The sequence below is a fragment of the Ailuropoda melanoleuca genome, unplaced genomic scaffold (assembly GCF_002007445.2).
Source record: "Ailuropoda melanoleuca isolate Jingjing unplaced genomic scaffold, ASM200744v2 unplaced-scaffold3644, whole genome shotgun sequence".
Taxonomy (NCBI): domain Eukaryota; kingdom Metazoa; phylum Chordata; class Mammalia; order Carnivora; family Ursidae; genus Ailuropoda; species Ailuropoda melanoleuca.
The window spans coordinates 10123-22248 of NW_023207659.1; the positions used below are offsets into that span (position 1 = coordinate 10123).

A 12126-nucleotide genomic window follows, 5' to 3' on the forward strand; every position below is an offset into this window, starting at 1 on the left:
ATTTACTGCTAGTGTTCCAAATTTGGATCCTGAAAAGTAAGAGCTAGAGCACTTAGGTGTTGAATCTTGCCAACAGAGAGTAATTTGAATTAGGAACTCAATATCATGATACTTCTATCTCGATTCTCAGGCTGAGGGGAGTGTGTGTGTGTGTGTGTGTGTGTGTGTGTGTGCGTGTGAGTGTGTAGAATTTGAGAAAAGAGGCTTATAGAGGTTCATGTCTTAAGTCTTTTTTTCTAACCTGGGAAATAGGATGCTGCAGGGGCTTAGGGTTCAAAGTACAAGTGCTTGCTTGTAAGCATAGCTGTGAAGGGGAAGCATTTTATCAAATTCAGCTCTTGAAAGAGGATCCATTCACCAAATGTTTTTCCCTGTACCTGTTTTCCTTCAAGTGTATGTTTGCCAGAATTGGATGGACTCCCCGAGGATGCCTTCAGCTTGAACTGTGCCCGAGGCAGCTCTAGTTACAGTCAGGGGCAAAGCCCAGAGGGAGGGACACAGGAAACATCATGGCAGCAAGGGCAGGGGAGCAGCGGGGAGGTAACAGTCTCATTTCTCTGATGCNAATGGCGGCAAGGGCAGGGGAGCAGCGGGGAGGTAACAGTCTCATTTCTCTGAAGCTGCAAATATCCGCCATCTCTGTTCTCCAGCCCTCCATTGCCATGTCCTGCCCTCCTTCAGGGGTGCTATAAGTAGGCAGGCGAGCAGGGGGCATTCCCACTTGAGGCCTGCGTCTTCTAGAATTTGACCATTGCGAGGCGTCTTTCAGTAGAATTAGGAGTAGAAATGCAATGGCCACTTGACCAGTACCATGTGGCAGATGTCATGGGGGACCTGAAGCAGACCTTAGCGCAGCACCGTTGACAGCAGGGAGTGACCTTCTCATCGGGCCTGAGAGCTGCCCTCAACCTACCAGGAGGAGCAGAGTTCCTTTTGGCCCAGCAGAAGCTTGAGCTGGTCCAGTCTGGGGCTCACACAATGGAAGCTTTGAGGGAATAGCCTCTGTGTGGCGACCTGGGACACACATATCTGTGTGCAAGTATAGGTGAGCAAGAGAGAAGTGTCACAGAACAGTTCTTATGTGTGATGCTCTCTGATGTTTTTAAAACAATCTTCACCTTTATAAAATGGTTGTCACAGCCTACCAACTTGATGTCACAGTCCACTATGGATCACACTCATTGAAAGGCACCGTTCTGATGTACAGTATTGTGCTGGCATTGGTAGATCTTTCCAAATGAACATCATACTTTCACCTCATATCGCATCTTACTGTATGATTTCTATCTTTTATGATGAAGCTATCTGCTAATTGTAGAGAGGTATTGACATACGGTGGTGTAGGCATTTCGGGGAATCTTTGTGGTCAGTGTACAGCTCCATGTTAGAGAACCCCTACATGCATTATTAAAGAGCGGTTGCTGAACTTCTATCTGTAGGCTCTGTCCCAGGGTCCCGCTGCCACGTGCCTGAGGATTCTTTGCTTGGTTAACATTGTCTCAGTTCCTGTGGTCTTGCTGAGTATTCTTCCTCTCCCTCCCACTTCCTTGGGCCTTGATTTGCCCTCTGGGGATGGCTCTCACCGCATTAAACTTCACCTTCACCCGCTACATTTTCTCAGCCTCTCTTGCTAGTTCTCACACATCCCTTCACTGCCTTGCTTCTCTGTCTCTTCCAGTTGGTTCATTCACGTGAGCTAAGCGGTTGTGGAGTCACTGTGAATGANTGGTTGTGGGGTCACTGTGAATGAGCCCAGTCAGCTCACACCATCACTGATGGCTTGGGCCATAGCCGCGTGTAAAAGTAGGGCCGAGGGAGAGTAGGCAAACCAAGTGGGGACAAAGAAGTTACCTTGGGTCATGGAAGACTCCGTAGTAGCCTAGAGGCAGTGTCTGTGCCACACACTTCCTTGAAATGCTGGCCGGGTCCATTCTCAGCTTTAGCAGATAGTGTCCTGGACTGAAAGGAGGCATAATATCCCTAATGCCTTGTTTTCTGAGCTTATTTCAAACATTAGCTAATAATACTTCCCTTGTGTGTGCATGCTCTGGGTGTTCAGTGAGACAGTGGGAGAGCACCTGACCTGGTATCTAGAATGTAAGAAGTGCTTGCATCCTCTACCCTTTGTTTGTATTAGTATTGTATTAGTATTCTATTGCTATATGTATTCTATTCTATCTATTGCTATATGTATAAGTATTGTATTATATTAGTATTGTATATTAGTATTGTATATTAGTATTGTATTAGTATTCTATTGCTATATGATAAATTACTACAAAGTTAGCAGATTAAAACTACATATATTTATTATCTTATAATTCTTATAGATCACAAGTCTGGGCACAGCATCCACTAGTGGGTCCTTCACGCTGGTTCTCACAAAGCTGAAATCAGGAGTTGCACGGTTGTGTCCTCAGCTNTCAGAGTCTGGATGAAGAGCCCTCTCACAGCACAGCAGCTGCTTGTTAAAGCCAGCAGGGGTGTCTTCATTACACACCACCTCATGGAGCATTCCCTGATTGTGGCGTGGCCATTCCGCCATATTCACGGGACCCTCCGCACTCAAGGGGAGAGGATCGTGCAGGGCATGTACACCAAAGGGCGGGGATGTTGGGGCCATCTTTGAATCCTGCCCATCACATTATCACATTTATCTTGAATCTAACATAATTGCTGAGGATTCTTTTCTTTACAGATTCATAATAGAAAATAGTTTAATCTCCTTTGTTTACTGTTACTTGTTTGAACTCCACCTACCCTAAAAGCAGGAAGTCCTATTTGTCCCTCCAATGCTCCCGTCTTCTCCCACACGAATGTGTGGGCGTGCACACACACACACACACACACACACACACACTGGTTACCTGAGACCACTGGGACTTATTGAGGAGGACAGCACCAAGGGCTTGCCATGCACAGCGCCGGGTGTCCCATGAGCAGATTGTGCTGTCCGGGAGCTGTTGGGTCCTTGCTGGCCCAGCCCTGGCCCAGATTCCCTGCTCACCCCACCCCAGTCCCCTGCACTAGGCACTTCCTCTCGCAGTCAGGAAATCCTGACACCTGCTACAACATGCATGAACCTTAAGGACACGATGCTCCGTGAAATAAGCCCTCACAAAAAGACAAATACTGTAGGAATCCACAGCTGGGAGCTCTCCAAAGTAGCCATACTTCCAGAAATAGAAACTAGACTGGTAGCAACCAGGAGATTCAGGGAAGTGGGAAAAGGGGGAAGCTGTGATTTAATGGGTGCAGACATTCAAAGGCCTGTCAGAGAAAGACAAATACCATATGATCTCACTCATATGTGGTATTTAAGAAAGAAAATAGATGAACATGTGGGAAGGGGGAAAGAAAAAAAGGAGAGAATGAAACAGACCATAAGAGAATCATCATGATAGAGAACAAACTGAGGGTCCCTGGAGAGAGGGGGTGGGGGAGCGGCTAGAGGGGTGATGGGGATTAAGGAGGGCACTTGCTATGATAAGCACTGGGTGTCGTAGTAAGTGACGAATCACAGAATTGCACTCCAGAAACCAATATTGCACTGTATGTCAATTAAAATTTAAATTAGAAAAATACATAAAGTTTCTGATCTGATGCGCACGCAACTAATGGATCATTGAACACTACATCGAAAACTAATGATGCGCTCTATGTTGTCTAATTGAATTCAAAAATACAAAATGCTACAGAATTTCAGATTTGCAAGATGAAATGTTTCACAGCAGTGTAAATATACTTAACACGACTGAACTTTATACTGAAAATGTTTAAAATGGCAAAATTAATGTCATGATTTTTTACAATTTTTTCAAAGTACATTCTGTATGATTCCATTTTTTAATAAAGATTTTATTTATTTATTTTAGAGAGTGTGTGTGGCATGGGAGTGGCAGGAGAGGCAGGACATGGAAGGAGAATTGTGAGCCCATGCTGCACTGAACACAGACCCTGTGTGGGGCTCGATCCCACAACCATGAGATCCATCCAGAACCAAAATCAAGAGTCAGTCGCTTAACTTGCTGAGCCACAATCCATCTCCTTGGGCATTGGTGTTGTTCCGTTCCCTGCTTTCTGCACCACCACTGTGCTGAACACTCCTGAAAATACAACTGAAAAACCCAGCCAGAGCTCCCGGGGCTGAGTCCAAGACGAGCATGCTAGGTGATGAGTGCACCTGCGGCCTGGGATGGGTGTTGCCCACTGCTCTCCCAGACAGGGGTGCCCAACACCCTTCTCTCCAGGGGACCAGAAGGGCTGCGTGTTCTCAGGCACCTGAGGGCCACCCGGCCCAGGAATTCACCTTCTCCAGCAGAGGGCAGATGGGGCATCTTTCTCTGGCCAGGATTAGGAACCCTGACCCTGGGAAAGGAGAGCTCTTCTGGACTCCTGGCCCAGACAAGTAGCCATGGGTACGGTGTATGTGAAGGAGCCAGAGCGGCTGGGCCTTGAAGGGAATGAGTGTCTTAAACCAGTTTTGCGCAGGTCATGCAGGAGCAGCGGCCCCTGCTTCTTGGTGAGCAGTGATGTGTGTGGAAGGAAGGAGGCCCGGGTGGAGCCTTCCCAGCCACACCACAGTCTCTCCCTTGGTCCTGAAACCAGCAGGAAGGGAGCTCTGAGGTGGAGGCAAGACTCCAGGAGGATTTCCATCCAGGAAAAGGAGGCCCGCAGCCCCCAGAGGGCACTGAAGCTGCCAGCCCCACCGGCCCCCAGGCCATTTGCACAGGATCACCTCCAGCACTTCTGCAGCACGTTGTCCGTGTTTGTGTGTGGACAGTGATTGGCCCACTCAGTGCTGGTGCATTTCCAGAGGCAGACTAGAAACAAGCCAGTGCCTGCTATTGGGACAGAAGACCCCCACCCAGAGAAACCAAGAATGTCCCTCTTCCTCCAGGGCTGGGGAATGTAGCCACTGTCCTGGGGCAGGACCTGGTCCAGGTGTGTGTCCTTTCTAAGTCCCCATGTTCAGTGAGCATTGCTGTGCCTGAGAAAGGCCCCCTCAGCCCTAGAGTCAGGAGCAGTGAGGGTTTGTCCCCGGCCCTGGCCCAGGATCATGACCCAAAACCATCCTGTCTTTGGGAGGACATACCCCTCTCCCCTCCCCAGGTCCAGGACGCCCAGGACCCTGCAAGAGTTCTTCATTCGAGGAGGAGTCCTGAAGAGCGTGTGTGTCTTGTCAGCCCAGCAAGTGAAAGAACCAACACCCCCCAATGCTCAGGTTCTAACTGAAGCAGAATTTCCATGTATTCTTCAAGTCCAGATTTACCGTGTGCAGCAAGGACGCCTGCCCCTCCCCACTAGGTAAGTGGGTGCTGGGGAAGGGCTGTCTGGGCATGGGGACAGCCTCCTCCCCTCTTCCTTGGCCTTGCAGGACCCCAAGGAAGGTCTTCCTTGCTCTCCTTCCCTCAGAGGGAGGAGCTGGCCTCGTGCTCCTGAGGTCCCCACTGAGTCCCCACTCCTGAGGAAGAGCCACCCATGGACCTCGTGTCAGGACTGTGGTCTGCCACTGCTCCTAGGCTCCCAGCCAGGGGGCTGGTGGCTGCATGGATGGCCTAGATTGCTTTTGGGGGGACGGGTGCTCACTGGTGCCCCTGCTCACCATACCCCACAGTGGTCTGCAATCCAGGCTCTGTGCCCAGCATAGGTCAATCACCAGTACCCCACACACTCCTGCCATGGGAGCGATCATTCAGCATCACCCCATTGCACAGAGGAGGAGAGCGAGGCCCAGAGAGGGGAAGCAAATGGCTCCATCCACAGGGCTGCTCAGCAGAGAAGCTGGAAGGCCAGCCCTCCCAAGCCCCCGCTAGCCCAGCCAGAGACTCCCTGAGCCCAGAGGGAGCCCTCTCCTGTCTGCCNTCTGTCTGCCCAGTCACTCACTGGTCCCTGAGTTTGATGATGGCTTGTTCTTCTTGGCTCTGAAGGTGTTGCTGGTCTACCAGGAGGGGGAGTCCAGCTGGAGGGACAGGCGGTAGCTTCAGGACAGAGTGACACGTCTGAGCTAGCAGAAGTCACACTCTGGTCTCTGTCCTGGAGCCTGCCCGAGAGCTGGAATCTGGGTGCCCTAGGGGCCAGCACACAACAGGGTCTGTGCCGAACAGGGAGCCATGGCCCCCAGGGAGAGTCCACTCTGTTCCTCTCCCCACTCATGCCCGTCCTCACCTCTCCTCACTGTGGGGCTCCTGGGCCCAGAACCAGGCCCCACAGGGCTGCTCAGGCTCCAGCTTGTAAAAATTTTGCAGCCCCTGAGCAGCTGGATTTCCTGGGGCTGGAGGGAGGACTGGCTGCTGTCAAGGACTGGGCTGGGGAGGATGCGGGGCCTCGTTGGGGGTCAGGATGGGGCAGGGGCTCAGTCCTGGGGCCCAGCTCATGTCTGAAAACAGCTGAAATCCCTGAATGCCCACGGGTTCCCTCATTACAGTAACAACACCCTCACACTCGGGCACCCTGGTGTTGGGCCCCCCCTCCCTGGCCTCCTTCCTGCCCCTCTGACTCTAGCCAGGGCTGCAGCCAGAGGCAGGCTGGACATCTGTCCCAGGTCCTGCCAGGAAGACAAGGCAGAATGAGGAGAGGAGAAGGGGAAGGGGCAGACTGATCTTTTCCCTGCTCTGAGTCGGCCTCCATTGCTGCCTCCAGGTCCCCTGGCCCAGCCATGCACTTAGCTGGACCCTGGGAGGGAGTCTGTATTCCAGGCCAGCTGGGTGGGGTGGGGGGTATTCAGTGACCTTTGTGTCCTCAGATGTCCAACCCACCTGGCCTTGCACACTGGGGCTTGCTGGCCGGAGTGGGCATGGTTCTGGGGCTCAGAGGACCTTGGGGCCACATAGCACTTGGCACCGGTGTGGGAACATGGGGGACTGGTCAGGTGCAGAGCCATGGGTCTCGTGTGTATCTGCCGCAGGGCTGGGTCATGATACATGTGCTGTGTGCAGGTCCCCTGTGCATACCTGACCGTCTCAGTGGGGAGGCCTGCATGCCTGGTGTACCTGTCCTCCACCTACCCCAGAAGATCGGCCACATTCAAGCATTTCCATGTCCAACCCTCAGGGACAGTTGGGAACCTGGGGTCCAGAGAGGCAGGGACTGACCCAGGACAAATGAGGGTGCAGAGTCCAAGAAGCAGGGCTGCTCTCCAGTCCTAGGCCAGCCCCAACCCTCCCATGAGGTTCCCTTTGGGGGTGAGAGCCCCTCAGATCCTTGGGGATAGCTCTCCACCCCGTCCCATGTGGGGACATGACCTTGGGCATCCCCAGGCGGGTAGAGCCATGTGCACCTGTGCGTGCGCACACACACACACCTCGCTCGGACTGCCCAGCTGGGGGTCAAAGGGGATGACACCCTGGGAGCGAGGTGGGTGACAAGGGGGAGAGAAGAAAGAGGTCGGAGACAGCTGGGCCATGGGGTAGGGGCATCAGGACTCCTGGCCATACTCCAGATCCATAGCATGGGGAGGGGAGACACAGCCTGAAGTCAGGGGTCCCCAAGGGGGCCAGGGGGTTGCCAGGGCACTGGGAGAGGACAGGGTTTGGGGTCCGGTGTCCATCCCCTCCCTGGGCACCTGGAAATAGGAAGAGACACCCACCCCTAGTGTGGAGGGGGCTACAGCACAAAAGGCCTCAGCTTACTCTTCTGTCAATTGGGCTGTAGAGATGGGGTGTCCCTAGGGTCCCATAGGCTTGTAGAAGAGCCTGTTGGCCTTGGATCTCCGTCCCTGACCCACTGTGCTCCCAGTCCTGGGAAAATGCTTTGTACTCCCTCGAGGTCCTTCTGAGCAGAGGGCAGCCTGGGGGCTTGGGGGGCTGAGGACCTGGGTATGCAGAATGTGGCAGAGCACTGGACCACTGGTCAGGGGACCAAGGCCAGGACCCTCCTTGGTGCAGCCTCAGGGTCCCCATTTGGAAGAGGTTCCAGAGTCAGTGCTCTGGCCAGGGTGAGGAGGCCTTAGGAAGGAACTGAGCACCAGGACAGGAGAGGGAAACAGGGACACTTCTGAGGTTTCTCACATCGCCCCTGGAGCCTGCAGATCCTGCTCCTGGGAGACACACAGAGGCAGAGACAGGGACAGAGATTGAACACAGGAGAGAGGGAACTGGGAGAAGTCACAGACTTTCCTCCATCAACTTGAAAATGGGATCCCATCATTTTGCTCCATTCTCTTCCTTAGAGTGCAGTCACACAGGCCGTCCACCCTGGAGGGGAGGGGACTCCCCAGGGATGTGTGACCAGGATTCAGGAATGCCCGGGAGCCACTGTGGAGACTGCCCAGCACATGGGCACAGGCAAGGCCCGGGGACCTGAGCTTCAACCTAATGGGAGCCCCTGGAAGTCTGTGTCATGAGAGGACAAGGTCAGAATCCATTCATTGTGACCTTCCCATGGGGCTGGGACACAGGCAGGAGGTGGTGGCTTTGCCTGTACCCCAGAGCAGACCCAGCCCTTCTGAGCTGTGTTCCATGCCCCGCCCAGCCCCTGGCTCATCCTCGCATTGCCAAGTGTGTGCCCCAGCCTCCTGTGAGAGCAGGCACGGAATGTATGTAGAGGTCCTACCCCTGATGGCGTACCTACAAGTAGAAGCCAGAACACCCCACTGTGCAGATGGGGAGACTGGGGAGGCCCTGAGAGGCACAGGGTCTGCCCAGGGTCACAGCCCTGGGCACGAGCAGGAGCCCAGTCTGAAACCAGCTCTGTGTCCTCACAGCAGGGACACCGGCTGCACCCAGGCCTCCTGGGGGCTGCAGGTGGGCGGTGTGGGTGTCACTGTATGGATGGGGCATGGAGGGTAGGGTGAGCATTGAGCAGCTGGGGAAGGGGGGCCCTGGGGGGGGACTCTTATGGGAGGAGGAAGTCAGGTAAGGGGGCCCCAGGCAGTGGTGACCTCACGTCCCTGACAACAGAGCCCAACAGAATTTGGAACCCAGGTAACCAGGCACCCACATTCCAGAGCCAGCCCCCTGCCCAGCTCATTTTGTTGGAGATCCTTGAAGGAAGAACATGTTTGCGTGTTGCATCCCCAAGTCCGGAGGCTGCAGGCTGAGGAAAGCGCACCCTGCAAACACTTCCCCTCGCTGGGGATGTCGTGCCAGGGCTCCCCGACGCCTCTGGCCATTTGGCAGGAAGGACCAAAAGGTGACACCATGAGACCCAGAGCCACCCAGCCCAGCCCCACATGCTCTAATCCGACTGTGCAGGTCCCCTCCGTGTGTGTGCGTGTGTGTGGGGGGTCATGTAGGGTGGGGCCACCCCAAGCAGGAGCAGGCTGATGAGAGGTCAATGTCCAGTGGGCAGGTCGTGTTCACACCCCAGGTCAAGCCTGGCTGGGTGGGACGGGGTGTGCGGGGGCTGTGCCCTTCTGCCCAAGGTTTATCCCAAGCCCTGCATGGGTGGGTCACTGCATCCCGTGTGCAGGGCTGGGCACGCACAGGTCTGTGTCTGATCTGGGAGCAGCAGGGGGACTGGGCAGGAGGACAGTGGGGATGGCTGGGCAGGGCTATGATGCCTCTGGGCCAGCTACCGGTCCCTGTCTTTGTGAAGGCCACAGATGAGATTGGGAAGAGGCTGGCAGACAACTGCCCCATGTCCCTGGCAGAGGGAGTCCCCTCACAGTGGTCTCCAGAAGCAGGGACTGGGGACTGCCCGGGATGGCCTTTAACTGCCCAGGCCACTGTCCCTGGTGGTCCCTCATCTCACTGCGGTCCAAGAGCCGGTGCCCACGGAGGCCGAGCCTGAGGGTGAGAAGGCTGGGGCTGGGTGTTTGTGTTGTGTGGGGATGGGTCGGTGCTGGCCCCACAGGGAGGAGCCCCCAGGGGCTGGTGTGGGGCCAGGAGTAAGGACTGGGCTCAGAGCACCCAGCGGGTGGACTGCAGTTGGGGAGACATCCAGGGGAGGGTTCCTTCCTGGCTGCAGCTTCTCGGGGTGCCCCTGGGCTGTGCTCTGCCTCTGCAAAGGCACAGGGAGAGGCAGGCAGGAGGGTGAGCTTTTCTCCTCTCACAGCTGCTCCACCATCTGAGGATCTAAAGCCGGCTCCAAGTTCATGGGCAGGGGTGGTGCCTGCAGCGACTTCAGCAGGAGACCAGGAGCCAACAGGTGACCTGGCACCTGCCCACGGAGAGCCTGCCCCCGCCACCGCCACTGCTCCTGCCCCTTCCCCTGCCTGTGCTCCTGTTCTTGCCCCTGACCCAGCTCCTGCCCTGGGTCCTGCACCTGCCACTGTTGCTGACCCTGTCCCTCCCCTTGCTCCTGTCCCTGTCCCTGCTCNATCCTGCCCCTGTCCCCGCTCTTGCACCTGTCCCTGCCCCTATCCCCAGCCCTGCCCCTACCCCTGCTCTTGCAGGGCCCACAGAGCCACATCCAGAGCCCACAGTCCTGCGGGCACAGCTCCTTGTAAAATTACACTTAGTCATATCACCCGAACCCCACGTCCCGCCAGGATGTTTCATCCCCTCCCCCTGTGTTCTTTCTCTCTGGTGTATTTTAACTCTTATATTAGCTTTCCAAGCCCTGTATGCTGTTTATGATTTGTTTTAAATAAAGTTACTTGTTTTCAGTTGAACACGTCATGAGCATGGAGTGCATCCCCGACGCTATGCCACCGCGGCACAGAACATGGCGGCAGAACATTCCTTCCCCAAAGGAGACCCCGAACCAGGGGCCCGCCCTGCCCCTTTATCCCCCAGCCCTTAGAACCCCTAAGCTGTTTTCTCTCTCTGTTCCTTTACCTGTTCCGGATGTTTCTGTAAGTGGAATCACACAATAGATACCTCCGTGTCTGCTCACCTATTTTCAAAGGGGACTTGTTTCTTGCTGTGTTTATTTGACAGAAAATTTCCCTTATTTGATATGAAATCCCTGATGGATTACAGATCAGACATAATCACAGAGACCATTTTAGGAATTATAGGCACAATCTCAGGGCTGAGACCCCTGTTCCTGCTGGGACACCATGGCCTGACCTCAGACTCAACACGGCTGGTTCCTCCTGTGACCCACACAGACACCAGGGAAATGCAGACAGCTGGTAGACACGCCACAAAGGGCAGAAGCATTGCTCACGACCCAAGGCCAGAGAAAGGTTTCCCCTGCCTCTGGTCCAAACCATGCTCCAAGTCACTGGGTTCCACAGGGACAGAGACCAAACACATGCAAGTCCAAGGGGAAGGATAGGCACGCAGGGAGTATGTGTCAGAGATGTGGGAGCTCCTGGGGAAGAACTCTGGCAAAGGAAACCCTATGGAGGCAGCACTGTTCACCCCCAGACCAGCAAGTGTCTGGTCTGGGGGGGACCAGCAGCCCTGGGGAGAATGTGAGGATGTGGAGGTCCCCCGCAGGTCCCCTGGAGAGAAGGGTGATGGGCACCCCTGTCTGGGAGAACAGTGAGCATCCCAGGCCGCAGACCTGTCTGGGAGAACAGTGAGCACCCATCACCTAGCATGCACGTCCTCGGACTCACCCCTGGAAAATCTGGCTCAGTTTTTCACAGATGTATTTTCAGGAGTGTTCAGCACAGTGACAGTGGAGAGAGCAGGGAACAGAACAACACTAATGCCCAAGGAGATGGATGGGATCCTCGGTCCCATTCCTCATGATAGAATGCCCAGTAGCTACTGTCACATTGTCACCTGGGGCACAGGAATCAGGAAGCCCTCTCCTGAGACCCCCCCTCCTGCCACCCTGCTCCTGGTAACATTCAGAATTGTCTGAGGAGGAGCTAGAAAGGATCCAGGATGACAGCAGGTCTGAGGAGAAGGATGGTCAGCACTGGGAGGACAGTTGGACATGCCCTGAGCCACCATCCAGGGCCTGGGTTGTGATGCCCTCAGATCTGACCCCCAATAGTGGCTCCTGATATAGGGATCCTAGTTCTGTGGTTTCACTCCCTCCCTCCCTACGTCATTTATTCACTCTGTCATTCATTCCCCCCACCTCTTTCCTTCCCCTCCACCCCTTCCATCCTCCCTCCCTCCCTCCCTCTCTCCCTCACTCCCAACCTCCCTCATGCCCTCCTTCATTCAGCAGAGGATCCGGGGGCCCTGCTGTGTACTGAGTACTGGGGCTTCATCAGTGAGCACCCCCCAACCCACGCAGTCACATCCACTGTGGGAGGTGACAGGGGCCAGTCCTCAG

The 12126-nt window shown here is 54.9% G+C and overlaps 1 long non-coding RNA gene across 1 annotated transcript; it reads left to right on the top strand.

Moving 5' to 3' along the window:
• The first annotated feature begins 8222 nt into the window (after nucleotides 1-8222).
• On the top strand, nucleotides 8223-10119 carry LOC117798864. The gene is made up of 4 exons (XR_004622921.1): nucleotides 8223-8353; nucleotides 8948-9132; nucleotides 9538-9734; nucleotides 9997-10119. It is a non-coding gene; the product is annotated as an uncharacterized LOC117798864 (long non-coding RNA).
• The last annotated feature ends 2007 nt before the right edge of the window (nucleotides 10120-12126 follow it).